The sequence below is a fragment of the Gorilla gorilla genome, chromosome 5 (genome assembly GCF_029281585.2).
Source record: "Gorilla gorilla gorilla isolate KB3781 chromosome 5, NHGRI_mGorGor1-v2.1_pri, whole genome shotgun sequence".
Classification (NCBI taxonomy): domain Eukaryota; kingdom Metazoa; phylum Chordata; class Mammalia; order Primates; family Hominidae; genus Gorilla; species Gorilla gorilla.
In genome coordinates this window covers 125,773,710-125,788,667 of record NC_073229.2, presented here as the reverse complement: position 1 = coordinate 125,788,667, position 14,958 = coordinate 125,773,710, and the positions used below count along the sequence as shown (strand labels likewise).

Genomic DNA, 14,958 nt, shown 5'->3' with positions numbered 1-14,958 from the left:
CCAGTACAAAAAGACAAACACTGTATAATCGATTTCTATGAGTATCTAGAGTATTTAATTCATAGAAACAGAAAGTAGAATGGTGGTTTCTGGAGACTATGGAAAGATAAATGGAGAATGGTTGTTTAGTGCATGCATAAGTTTAGTTTTGCAAAATAAAAAAGTTCTGGAGATTGGTTGCACTACAATGTGAATATTTTTAACACTACTGAATTGTACATTTAAAAATGGTTACGATGGCAAATTGTATGTGTATTTTACCACAATTACAAATTTTAAAAATCTGAATACAAGATTATGGTATTGTTATACATGTTCCAAGAAAACTACAAATGTTTAAGTGTCTCTACTCTGAAACAGAATTTTGTTTTATTTTGCAAAATTCTTTAAAAGTTAAATTAAAAAGTAAAACTATTTATATATGCATATTAAATGAGTACTATAGTATTATAGAACAGTTTTACAATGTCTTTGGTAACCAATTCTATTCTCCTAAATAGCGAAGCAGTTACAACAATAAATTAAACTGTACCAAGAAAAATGCATATATAAATATGCAAACAATACCACAATAGATCACTCACTGTGCATGTAAACTTTGTCCTGCATAATTTGGATTTACTCTACCCCACATAAAAGAAAAAAAGTCATTTTCAAGAATTATTGTTTAATGGCAGAGAAAACCATTCTATTTGTCTCTGGTTTGCCAGTAGGCTCTGTGAATGCTTTTCGATCTTTGCTGTAGGCTAAAAGCACACGGAATCGTTTTTCAATAGTGTAAAAGCTCAGACCTGGACAATGTTTGGAAACCCTTTATATTTGTCTTCTTAACACACAAATACAAGTATCTTTGCTAGGTTATTTCCTAATATATAGCAGTTGTTTTCTTTAATAATAGGAAAATTATGTTTAAAATTATATTTTAAATATTGATCTAGTCTCTTCGCTGAATTTCTAATGGCATCTGATGATATTTAAAAGAAAAAAAAGCTCATCATTTGTAATTTTCGATCTCTCAATATGCCAGCAAGACAGCGCTCTGACCTTCAGCCATATTTTTGGAAAAGGAATTACAGCTTGTCATTTTTCATTGTGTTATTAATAGGGTAATTAACAAGTTAGTGTTAAGATTTTAAGAGCTGACTTAATTTTCTTTCTTTAATGCCAACTCAATTATTTCAATTGGATAAAAAGTTCATTGTGAAAGTGGAATGGGGAATTTGAAAAAAATACTTAAATGACAAGTCTGAATCATTGCACATGTAATTAATTAGTATTTTTTTACATTCTTTAAAAGTTAAATTAAAAAGTAAAACTATTTTTAAATTTATATGAAATAGATATTATAAAACATTCTAGTAATACCAGATTGTTTTAAATCTCAATTTATACTTCACAATTTTTACTGTATTTACAGGGGAATGTTCTTCCTTCATATTAAAGCTAATTCAAAACCATTTTGAATACTCGTAAGGACAAGAATATTTAGCAGAATAATTGCTACTCAGTGTTGAAGTTCAGACAATTAAGTGTTTTTAAGAAGTGATTAATAATTTTGTCAGTGTTAAATCACTAAAAAATTATACTTGTTTAAACATTTTAAATTTGTTTTACATACAAAATGATGCCTTTGTTTATCATATTGATAAGTTTGAATTAACATCAATTTGTTTCAAAATATGAAAATTTGTATATTGGTCAAGATTGGCTAGATCAGTGATTCTCAAGTGGAGTTGCTAAACTAATGGCATCATGATTACCCAGAAACTTATTAGAAAAAGAAATTATTAGGCCACAACTATACCTATAAAATCAGAAACTGGGAGTCAGTCTAGCAAGCAGTGTTTTATCAAGCCTTCCTAACGTTTTTAATACACATATAAGTTCAACGACAACTTGACTGGGTTATACTATAGTAAAAATCATCCCCCCTCCCAAATCACAGTGATTTAACAGAACAAGATTTCATATCTCATAAAAGCCAGGTCTGCTGTAGGTCCAGATAATTCTCCAGGTTAGCAATCTTTGATATTTTGGCGGTATTTTAGGATGCTTTGAACTTGAGCACAATTGCTATGTTGGGAAATGAGTGAGTTGGAGAGGAAGAGCAAGGCAATTAAATGCATCCACCTGGAAGTGAACAATGCCACTTATCACATTTCATCAGCTAAAGCAATCCACTTGGCCACAGCAAGGATTTGGAAACTGCAACTTTTTGAGGTTTAGAAGTGAAGATAACCAGAGATATTGGTAAATGTGAGGAATGCCTACTACAATTAACTATGTTTCCAAATGCAAGCCCCTGAATATAACTCTAGAGTTACTGAATCATAGAGATTTGCCTAGGAATCTTTAGTTTTAACAGTAGCCCAGATATTTTATTCCGTGTTATGAATTAAATTTAAAAACAAGTGCTTTGAGTTATAACTGTAATATATGTTACACAATAAGTTTTGTTTTCTCAAAAGGAAGATTACTGGGCTTACAAAAATACTAGTATTTATGAATAGTAAAATAATTCCTTTGGGGATAAGAAGAGGTATATGTTAGGCTTTGTATTTTCATTAGGGTTTGTTAGTCAGAATTCTGTTTGTAACAAGATATTATTAGTACGCATTTAATGCATTCATGCAAAAAAATTATTTGTTTGGTTCCTTTTTGAGTCACTGAAATACTATCCTAGTGGACACTGTTCCACTTCTAACTTGGAAGAACTCTGGAATGGACAATTAGCCTGTCTAGAATTTGAGTTTTAATTATTTTCTTGCATTCTGAAAAAGTTAGATTCTTTAGATAATGTTATCTCTGAATATACCATATATACTATATATTTAAAACAAAGTAAAGTTTATAGAATGTTGAGTAGCAAATATTAGGTCCCAGAAAACAGAAAACTGTGTGTATGTATGTATGTATGTATGTATGTATGTATGTATTGAGATGGAGTGTCGCTCTCTCGCTCAGACTGGAGTGCAGTGGCACTCAATTTTTATGTGGACAAGTCCTTACACTGAACTATAAAGAGGAGAAATAAGTCTAACATGGTCATTTATTGAATACTTAACTAAAAATAAGTGATTCTGTATCAGAAACACCTCTAAAAAGTCTAGATCCTATCTGGATTAAATTTAAACCTAGGTTTGATACATGTGATACACTAGGTCAACATAACTGTCTTATAAAATCAGTTTTCTGGCTGTGCTTGGTGGCTCACGCCTGTAATCCCAGCATTTTGGGAGGCCGAGGAGGGCAGATCACTTGATGTCAGGAGTTTGCGACCCGACCAACATGGTGAAACCCCATCTCTACTAAAAAATACTAAAATTAGCCGGGCATGGTGGCACGTGCCTGTAGTCTCAGCTACTCAGGAGGCTGAGGCAGGAGAATAGCTTGAATCCGGAAGGTGGGGGTTGCAGTGAGCCGAGATTGCGCCACTGCATTCCAGCCTGGCGACAGAGCAAGACTCCCTCTTAACAACAAGAAAAATGAACTTTTACGTGGACAAGTCCTTACACTGAACTATTTTTTGTTTGTGTATTTGCTTGAAATAGAATCTGACTTTGTTGCTCAGGCTGGAGTAGGGTGGTGCAATCATGGTTCACTGTAGCTTCAACTTCCTGGGCTCAAGCAATCATCTCACCTCAGCCTCCTGAGTAGCTGGGGTTACAGGTGAGTGCCACCACACCTAGCTAATTAATTTTTTTTTTTTTCTGTAGAGACTAGGTTTCACTATGTTGCCCAGGCTTACACAAAGCTATTTAAAAAGAAATGACATTATTGTTACTAAAACAGTAATGAAACATATACATATGTCATCATATATCTACAGATCTACATACACACACACACACACACACACAAATGACAGATGTCACAATAGTCTTCTTTGGTTTTTAGATTTTCCCAAAACTCATCATCAAAACTAAAACATGACTCCTTTAGCTCAAAATTCTTAATCTACTTTCCCCATGGTTATATTTTTCCTCCTTGCTTTTTCTGAAACACTTTTCTTTGGATATGGCATAATTGCTTAGTTTATTCAAGTCTTAGTTCAAATGCCATTTTCTAAATAAGGTATTTTCTGACAACCCTTCTTAATACTGCAATATTTCTTCCCATGTACTCCCTACACATCTCTCCTGCTTTATTTCTCTTCATAACACCTATCACGTTTGATACTATTGCGTACACATATTTATTTTGTTATTATCACCTTACATTAGAATGTAAGCTCCATAAGGCAAATAATTTTTATCTATTTTGTTTACTTATATATCTCCAGTACCTAGAACAGTGCTGACACATACTAGATACTTGATAATTACTTGTGGAGTAAATAAAGTAATAAAACAAACAAACAAATCAGTAAATGAATAAATAGGTAAATAAATTGTAAGATATTTAGAGCTTCCATGACCAGGACAGCATCACTCCTGCTAAATTACTTATGTGAGGATGCTAAAAATAAGACTTACTACAGAAATGAAGATGAACTATTTTATCTACTAAAGTAACTCTTGCATCAAGAAATAATATTTTAAATATTAGAATATTTAGAAATAATTTATAAATATTTAGAAATGATATTCTATTTTAAGGTACATCTTACAGGTGATGAATAGGCCACCAAATGGGAAAGACACATCAGGCAGAGAGGACAACTTGTGCACAGCAAAGAGATTGAGACAGCATAGCATGCTTGGTAAGAGAGAGCTGTAATTATTCAAGGAAAGCTGCAGCACCATATTAAGAGAAGGAATACCAGAAATTTAAAATCAGAGAGGCATGAGAGTGTCAATGATGGACACTGTATGTGTCATGCCGACGAACAATTCATTTTTCTCTGAACTGGGGAGACAATGAACAGCTTTAAGCTTGGGAATGACCTCATGAGACTATCATTTCAAAAAAAGACCCTTTTCTCTACGTCAGGTAGACGCATTTAAATAGAGTAGCAGGCAGGGCATGGTTCCAGCACTAAATGATATTAACTAAGACAGGGATAGAAGCTAGGAGTAAATTTGAGAAATGTGAGATAAAAATGGGAAGTCTAAGTGATCAATTGAAAATAGAGGGTGAGAGAGAGGAAAGAATCTAGAATGATCACTAGGGATCTGATGTGGGCAACCCAATAAAGAGGGAAATTCAGGAGTAAAAAGCAAATTTCGGGCAAAGATACTGAGTTTGGCTTTTGTTATGTTGCGTTAGACGTACCTATGAGACATTCAAATAAAGATGATCAGTGATGGCTGGAACTGTGAATATGGAGGTCAGTACAAACAACTGAAAATGTAGATTGGTGAGTCTACAGCATATAGGTACAGAAACACGAGTCAAGTGAAAGGTTTTAGGGAGAGCGAGGTAAACAATGAGAAAACAAGACTGGGAATAAAATAGAATATCATGAGTTAAGAAATAGGAAAAGAAAAAGGAGTTTAAGAGTATGACAATGGGAATAAATGGCCAAAAAGAAGGAGGTAACACAGATAGAATGACAGTGCAGAAGCCAAAGCAAAAGAATTTTATTTTTGCCCTGAAAAAAGGAATGGTCAAAATTTTCAAGTGTTTCAGAGAGATGATACAAGAACTATCCTTCCCACTTCACCACATAGAAAGGAAGATAGCCAAGAACAACGAAAGGCTGTAGGGGGCAGGAGGGCAGTACCTACCAAAAATGTGCATGCCAATATGCTTAAATTTAGAAAAATGTAAATTAAAAAATGGCAGTGTTTGACTATCACCAGAATTATTCTTCCTCCACATTTCCCCCCACAAAATGCAAATATTATTGAGGTTTAGTATAAGACTTGCTCCTTCTACATTTTTAGATCAGTGTGGATTTATTTCACTATCTACAGAAACATGAATTGTGTGATTGCTACAGATTCAAAATTTGATTTTTGTCTTTCAGTGTTGGCATATATTTTAAAGGTTTTAAAACTTGAGAATTAGTCCTATAAACATATTTGTAAATATTCACTATTATTTAATCAGAACCCAAGAAATAATTTTCTTTTTTTTTTTTTATTATACTTTAAGTTATGGGGTACATGTGCAGAACATGCAGGTATGTTACATAGGTATACATGTGCCATGGTGGTTTGCTGCACCCATCAAGCCGTCATCTACCTTAGGAGTTTCTCCTAATGCTATCCCTCTCCTACTCCCTCACCCCCTGACAGGCCCCAGTGTGTGACGTGCCCCCTCTGTGTCCATGTGTTCTCATCATTCAACTCCCACTTATGATTGAGAACATGTGGTGTTTGGTTTTCTGTTCTTGTGTTAGTTTGCTGAGAATGATGGTTTCCAGCTTCATCTATGACCCTGCAAAGGACATGAACTCATCCTTTTTTTTTATGGCTGCATAGCATTCCATGGTGTATATGTGCCACATTTTCTTTATCCGGTCTATTATTGATGGGCATTTGGGTTGATTCCATCTTTGCTATTGTGAACAGTTCTGCAATAAACATACGTGTGCATGTGTCTTTATAGTAGAATGATGTATAATCCTTTGGGTATATACCCAGTAATGGGATTACTGGGTCAAATGGTATTTCTGGTTCTAGATCGTTGAGGAATCACCACACTGTCTTCCACAATGGTTGAACTAATTTACACTCCTACCAACAGTGTAAAAGCATTGCTATTTCTCCACATCCTCTCCAGCATCTGTTGTTTCCCGACTTTTTAATGATTGCTATTCTAATTGGTGTGAGATGGTATCTCATTGTGGTTTTGATTTGCATTTCTCTAATGACCAGTGATGATGAGCTTTTTTTCATATGTTTGTTGGCCACAAAAATGTCTTCTTCTGAGAAATGTCTGTTCATATCCTTCACCCACTTTTTGATAGGGTTTTTTTTTCTTGTAAATTTGGTTAAGTTCCTCATAGATTCTGGATATTAGCCCTTTTTCAGATGGATAGATTGCAAAAATTTTCTCCCATTCTCTAGGTTGCCTGTTCACTCTGATGATAGTTTCTTTTGCTGTGCAGAAGCTGTTTAGTTTAATTAGATCCCGTTAGTCAATCTTGGCTTCTGTTGCCATTGCTTTTGGTGTTTTAGTCATGAAGTCTTTGCCCATGCCTATGTCCTGAAAGGTATTGCCTAGGTTTTCTTCTAGGGTTTTTAGGGTTTTTGGTCTTATGTTTAAGTCTTTAATCCATCTTGAGTTAATTTTTTTCTAAAAAAATTTTAATGATTGCTTAAATAGGAATAAAAAAATAAGTTCAAGCATAACCAACTGTGTGGAAATACTACTACACCAAGCTATGTAATCAAGTATATCCAAATAATTAAGTGTAACTCATAATTGCTAATTGTATTTGCACTTGGAATTAGAGAACACAGCACTTGAAGCTTGTATTTAAAATGTACAACATATAATCATCTGAGATCCAAATTACCCCACTCCCTAAAATAAAATTGAAATTATTTGATTGCATGCTTGATAATATAAAAATTATCTTATTCAAAAATTAGTGTCTTCCAGGAATATACATTTTTATATTAACTTTAATTTTATTTTATCCTATTTAAATATACGTGCGAGAGAAAATGAGTTTTCACTATTAATTGACTTTCCATTATATTATGCTAACTCCAAAAGCACACAAAAATGTATCTAAAGCAGTCTATAAGTATACTTCATCCAAATGAATAAAGTTAGCGTTTTAAGAAAGTGTTTTTGTTTTTGCTTAAGATAAAAGCTTTGGCTTTTTTTTTTTCCTGTGATCATATCATAGAAATTAGTCTAGGCTCAATTTGGTAAATATTACTATTTCTAAAAATATTACTGCTTTTCCTTCACTAATGAAAAGAATGTACATTCTGTCTGTAAGCTCTTCTCATGTCTATATTTATCTCCATGGCTGCCCACCCACTAACTCATTTCTTTTGTACTATCACCCTATTTTTATTTCATTGTTTTTTGTTGATTTTCTTCATTTCCTAATACTACAAAGAAGTTCAAATGAAGGGCACAGCAAAATGCCAATGGAAGCATTATATGCCTGCCCAGACCAAGTTCCTATTTTTAAGATGAATTTATGATACATACAATACCACTGAATGATAGCAAGTGAATATTTCATAGATGTTTCAAACTTCATATGTTAAGAAGCAGACATCATCTTCTCTCTTGAAGCTGTTTTTCTTGTTTTCCCCTTCTAGGTAAATGTGCCACTGATTAGTATCCCCAACTAGGAACATAGAGTAATTCTTATTTCCTGTCTTCATCACTCCTTCCCGGCATCCACTTACTAAATTCTACAATCTGTATCTCCTAAGTCCTCTTAGAATTCTTCATGTCAACATTATTCCATCAAAATCTTCTTAATTGAAACTGTCATCTCTTTCAACTTGGCTAATTCAGGAATTCTCCTGCTTCCAGTGTTGCCCTATTGCTCTCCATATCTCATATCCCCAACACATTCTACACACTGCAGTCAGAAAGCCATTACCAAAAATAGTTCTAATCTTGCCATTATCTTGCTTAAAATAATGATTTTTAAAAAGAGCCAAAAAAAACCCCACAAAATAAAACAACAACTAACATCATGTGACAGTATTTAACAGAGTAGATTCTAAAGTTGACTGCCTAGTTTCAAAACCCAGATCTATCACTTATGTGCTATGTAACCTTGGGCAAATTACGTCAACTCACTGCACCTAAGTTTTCTCATATTAAAACAGTGGGATTACAAGCTACGTGTTTCTTCTGTTTCTTTCCCAGAACTCTAAATGATATGCTCTTTGTGTGTATGTGTATGTGTATTTGTAGAGAAACAGACTAGAAAGAAATCTAAAATGATTAACTTGATAGCAAAAAATCTTGATTATTTTATCTTATTTTTATTAAACTTTATTGTAGTTCCTGAATTTCCTATAATAAACATGTATCAATTTCAAAAATTGTGATATTAATAATTTCTTTATCATAGAGTTTAGTGAAGAAAAATGGCACATGGCCCATAGCATTTATATAGTTGAAAGTTTTAAATTGTTGTTGTTTCCTCTATGAGGCACTTTACACGACAACAATCCTGTGAAGTATGATACATATTATCCTCACCTTATACATGCATCAACTCTCAGACTGTTAGTGGTCAAATCCCTTGCTAAAAACTACACGACAGGGTCAGGATTTCAGTCTAGAATGTCCTGATACCAAAGACCGTAGTAACCACAATAGCCTAGGCTGACAGATGGCCCTCTGTGTCTTTTTCTGAGTTTCCAGGAAAAAGGTGAATGGATATATGCCAATTTTTGAGGCATTCCGTGGTGGTTTGAAAGCAGGCTCACATCACACAAACATCACTGATATTGCTATAACCATGTAGATTCCAGGGCAGGGTGGGCAAGAAAAGGTGGACTTGGTAGTACAAAGCTCTCTGTGATCTCTCCTATGCTAGCTTTTTCTAAAAGCCATTGATCATTCCTCATCTTCCTTGTCTCTGTTACTCAGTCATAATGAAGTGCTTGCAATTTCCTAACAAACTGGCTCCCTCAGTCATCTTCACATGTACACATGTTGCACACTGTAGACTCTTCTCCAGTTGCAGCATTTTACTTATCCTTCACGATAATTTTATAACGTCACTTTCTCTAAAACTCTTCTTCATCCTTCCCAGGCAGCTTCTTCTCCTGAGCCCTTCTTCTCCTGAGATGTCATGATGCTGTTTTCTTGCCTCTCTGTGCACTTGTTACACTAGAGTGTAGTGTTATTCTCTCCTAACTTACTCTACTCTGAGCCCATGGAGAAGGTCAAAGGTTTATCTATAATTCTTGTCCCCTCTGCCTAAGATAGCAGCTGGTATACAGAAATTTAATAAATAATTGTTCAAATAAGAATACATATATACACACATATATATGTTTAACTGCAGTTGAAATCAAAGAAACACAATTCACTCGAGCTTTCTTATAAAATTTTTGAAATCATAAAAGAGTCATGTCCATATATTCAGTTATGGCTGAATCTATTTATTCCATGGCAAGTAGTTAAAGGCTACTTAACCAAATTTGACTTTGGCAGAATACTTAACTCATTGGAATTATCTTGCTTAAAAATGAATATAACACATCTTCCTATTATTAAGAAGTATTAAGGTACTTCCACAACCAGGGAACATTCTAGATGCTGGTGATAAAACAGTGAGCAGCCTTAGGGTTCACCCTGCTCAGATGTGTGGTTGATCCAGTAGAAGATCCACCCAAGAAAAGCCATTCAGAGTGTGATAAGAGTTCTCATGGGGGTGGGGATGGTCATGGGCATTTCCATGGTCCTTTGGGATGTGTTTGGAGAGACCTATTCCAGACTTGAAAGCAGGGGTCAGGGCAGCCTTTCTTTGTGACACCAAAGCCAGATGGTATGCCTGAGTGTGTTTGCGCAAATGTGCACATGTACGTGTGCACTTCGTGGCTAGGAGGAATAGGATCAGAAAGAGAGCTTTCCAGGTAAACAGAATATTATTTTCAACAACTAAAAGGTGTCTACTGGCTCAATTTGAAATAAATTAGTGGGGGATTTGGACTCAAATATCACTGGACAAGTATAGGGGCTACATCACACTAAGCACTGTAAATCTTCTTAAAAATGCCTTAGAGGAATGAGAAGCTATTAAGAGGGAAATAGATCAGAATTGCATTTTTTTAAAAAATTACACTAACTGCAATGGAGAGACTAGAAAAAGGGAGACCAGTTAGAAGGCTGTTAATCATCCAGCTGACAGAGGGAGGTGATTTTGACCTAAGAAGTGGTAGAGGGTAGGAAAAAAATAAAAGATTTGAGAGATCATGCAAGTATAGAATTGACAACCGATTGTTGTCGAGCCAAAAAAAGAAAAGAATCAAGGAAGATGTGCATGTTTCTGGTTTAGGCTCTGATGAGCAGAAGAGCCAGTCACTGGAGATAACAGGTATGATGTCATGATCACCTGTTTCCTTTGGGACACACAGAATTGTTTTGAAGATTAAGTGAAATAGTTTACGTGACAGCAACTAACACAATGTCAATTCATAGTGCATTATAGCTCATTTCTGCAGGCATTTCCATTCCCTTCTTGTCTTTTCTGAAGTTGTATCAGTAATTTAGTAGCAAAACTGGGAATAGAATCCCATGCTTCTGTTTACCAGTCCAGAGTTTTTTTGTTAATGGACTGCTGATCTATAAACAAAGATGAAACACAGGGATTTTAAAGCAAATATGAACAACTTATTCTGGAATTGCTTACAAGCTGTCATCCAGCCAACTTATTTTTAGTTTATATTTAAAATGAATCATATGTTCCAAAATGACTGACAGAAACACAGCTTTGTTTCTGAAGCCAATTCTTTTCCATCATTTTTGGACATCATTCAGAGCTATAACAGACTTTCAGGGTGTTTAAAAGCATTCATCCATGACAACAACAAATGCTAATTATCGTAAAAAATAAATAGCTCCTGTTAACATCATTTTAAGAATTTATCCTATTCCAGCACTATATTTCATTTATCATCCCATCTGTTTTGGGGGTGGGAACAAAGACTGGATGAAAGTATAATTATCATGTATCAAACTGGACAACACAACAAAAAAGAAATGAATACAAATGGGAGCAACAGCATACATAATAAATAAATATGGAAAGGAAAAAGGAAATATGTGAAAAAAAGCACATGTGTGTTTTGCAGTAAAAGCAGATACATAAGTCCATCATAAAGACAGTAATGTTTATTTTATTGTGTATGAGGTGGAGTTTTTCCCATTTCAGTTCACAGCCCAAGCTATAATCAAATTTCCTATCACATCATCAAATAGTCATCTTGGTCTTTTGAGAAGCTGACAAATTCTCTTTGCTGAATTCTATCATTAAAACTATACCTTGCAAATATTCACAAACTATGCATCAAGCAAAGGTCTAATACCCAGAACCTATAAGAAACTGAAATAAATCAACAAGCAAAAAACAAACAACCCCATTAAAAAAGAAAGCAAAGGACATGAACAGATACTCCTCAAAAGAAGATGTACATGCAGCCAACAAACATATGAAAGAAACGTTCAGCATCACTAATCATCAGAGAAATGCAAAACAAAACCTCAATGAGATACCATTTCACACTAATCTGAACGGCTATTATTAAGAAGTCAAAAAAATAAATGTTGGTGAGGTTGCAGAGAAAAAGGAATGCTTGTACAGTTTGGTGGGAATGTAAATTAGTTCAGCTGTTGTAGAAAGAAGTTTGGAGATTTTTCAAAGAGCTAAACATAGAATGACATTTGACTCAGCAATACCATTACTGGGTATATACACAAAGGAAAATACATGATTCTATCAAATAGACACATGCATGCATATGTTCATTGCAGCACTATTCACAACAGCAAAGACATGGAATCAACCAAGATGCCCATCAATTGTGGATTGAATAAAGAAAATGTGGTACATATACACCGTGGAATACTATGCAGCCATAAAAAAGAACAAAATTATGTTCTTTGCAGCAACATGGATGTAGCTGAAAGCCATTATCCTAAGTGAATTACGGAGGAACAGAAAACCAAATACTGCATGTTCTTATTTATAAGTAGGAGCTAAACATTTGGTACATATGTACATAAATTTAGGAAAAAATAGACACTGGAGACTACAAGCGTGGGGAGGGAGAGAAGAGGTTAAGGGTTGAAAAACTATCTATTGGATACCATGTTCATTGGGTGATTGGTTCAGTTGTACCCAATGCTCAGCATCATGCAATAAAGCCTTGTAACAAACCTGCACATGCACTCCCTGATTTTAAAATGAAAGTTGAAAAAAATTCTACCTTGAGACTTTGAAACATAAACAAAAAGACAAAAAGTCTACTATATATTTATAAATACATTTCAAAGGGACTTTTCTGCCTTCGAGTCAGTTCTATCATATTAAATAATCAAAGTTCTCAAAAATGCTGTAAAGTAAGAGGCAACAATTGGTCAGTTACAAGTGCAATTATCCCATTGCAAATAGTATTAAAAATATGAGTTATTACATGTCCCTCAATAGGGATTAGAAGCTCAACAAGGGCTGGGCCTTTGTTTCCTTTAGTGGCATATAATTCCTTTCGTGGCATATAACTCTCCCTGGCATGTATTAGTTGATAATCAAAATTCATTGAATTAAATGTTGCATAAAATGGAACAGCAATATGTTTTATTCTTCAGAGGATTTCAAGACATATTTATTCTATGAATAATTCTGTAACAATTCTAAGTTAGCATTACCCCTTAACTAATCAGACCTTTCAAATATCCAACTGTCTATGTCACCTTCAAAGCCAAGGGAGTGGCAAAGTTTCCTTTAAATAGTAACGAGTAACTAAACAGTAAGCATTTTAATAAATTTGAGGTCAGGACTCCATTAAATGTGTATAATCAACTAGCTATACATGTGTCCCTATTTATATTTGCCTCAATGATATAATTGAGAATATAATTTAAAGCAGGAATAGATCAATTACATGAGGCTGTATTTTACCAAATTATTGTAGGACCTGATTGCAAATCCCATTATCTATTTAGTGAATCACTTAAGAACCACATATATTAAATAAAAATGCCACACATGTGCATACACGTAGGATTGTGAATAAGGGTAATATGTCTATAGACATTTTGAATACTTGTCAATTTTCTTCTTCCTATGAGGAGTTTAAGGATGATAATTAATACAAAATATCACATGTATGATGTACATATCTGTGTGCATGCACATATGTATATAATGTATACATTATAAGGATATATGATGTTTGGACAACCTATACATGAATTACATCAGGAAGGAATGGAGAAGTAAACAATCCACAGATTAACAATGCACATGTATCTATATTTATATAGTTTTGTAGATGACCATCCATAAACATAAGTGGACCAATTTGCAACTGAGGATCCCTTGGATCATTTGATTACACATACTCACAGAAATCATTCATATAGAACCTGACATTCAAAATTGGAACACAGAACTTTACCAATGACAAAGAAGTAATGATTTAGGAAGAACGCAATATAATAAATGTAATAGGTTTAATTTGAGCTAAAAGAGATCAAACGTACTTATTTTTAAAGACTCTTAATGATGTATGATGTATTCCTAATTTTTAATTATTTATAAATATTTCATATTTTAAATAAGAAAACAAAATTACTCTAATTTGTATCTAGATGCATTTCACTCTTTCTTATCTATACGAAAATGTTTTTGAAATTATTTTCCCTTTTTTTAATCCTGTAGCTCCCAGTTTCCTATTCCCTTGAAAGAGTTCTTATCTCTCAATTTGCAGATGACCAATTTTATTGGCAAGTGGGCAAATTTCTGCACAGAGTTCTATATACTGCATGCATGAACAAAATGTGCTCCTGGCATACTTTGAGAGAATTTAAATTCAAATGAAATTCAATCTCAATGTAATTATGAAAGTATAGCGAAGTGTCCTAAAATAAAATGTTTTTATGTTCTAATTTAAAGAGCACTGTTTATATTGTTGATAAACATCTTAAAGTAAAATTAATTATCACTCTATAGTAAGCAAAATAGTATGCAGCTGCTTCACCAATGTAACTTCCAATGAAAACTAAAATTTCATTTTTGTTACTTTATTGTATTTCTCTGAGACTAGTTTTTAACTGACAATTCAAGATAATCATTTGTATGCAAAAATAATAAAATGCATTAACACAAGAAAGCAGACAACCTGTAGTTAGCAAATATTTATTAAAATATTCCTTTAACTCACTGAAATAAATATCATTTAGTAAATTCTATTTTCTAAGTCTCTAAATGACATCTACACAAAAGCAGTTCCACAAACTTGAGTGTTTCAGTGAATATTATATTGTTCCACATATGAGTAAAAACTTTTCTAACCTTAACATGCCTTATAAAGTTTGTTATGTTTTATATGCATTCTTTGCACATAAACAGCC

At 33.8% G+C, this 14,958-nt stretch overlaps 1 protein-coding gene across 6 annotated transcripts in view; it reads right to left on the bottom strand.

Moving 5' to 3' along the window:
- The window catches only part of GRIK2 (glutamate ionotropic receptor kainate type subunit 2), a 685,903-nt gene that overhangs the window by 431,953 nt on the left and 238,992 nt on the right, over positions 1-14,958 (bottom strand). The window lies entirely within an intron of this gene.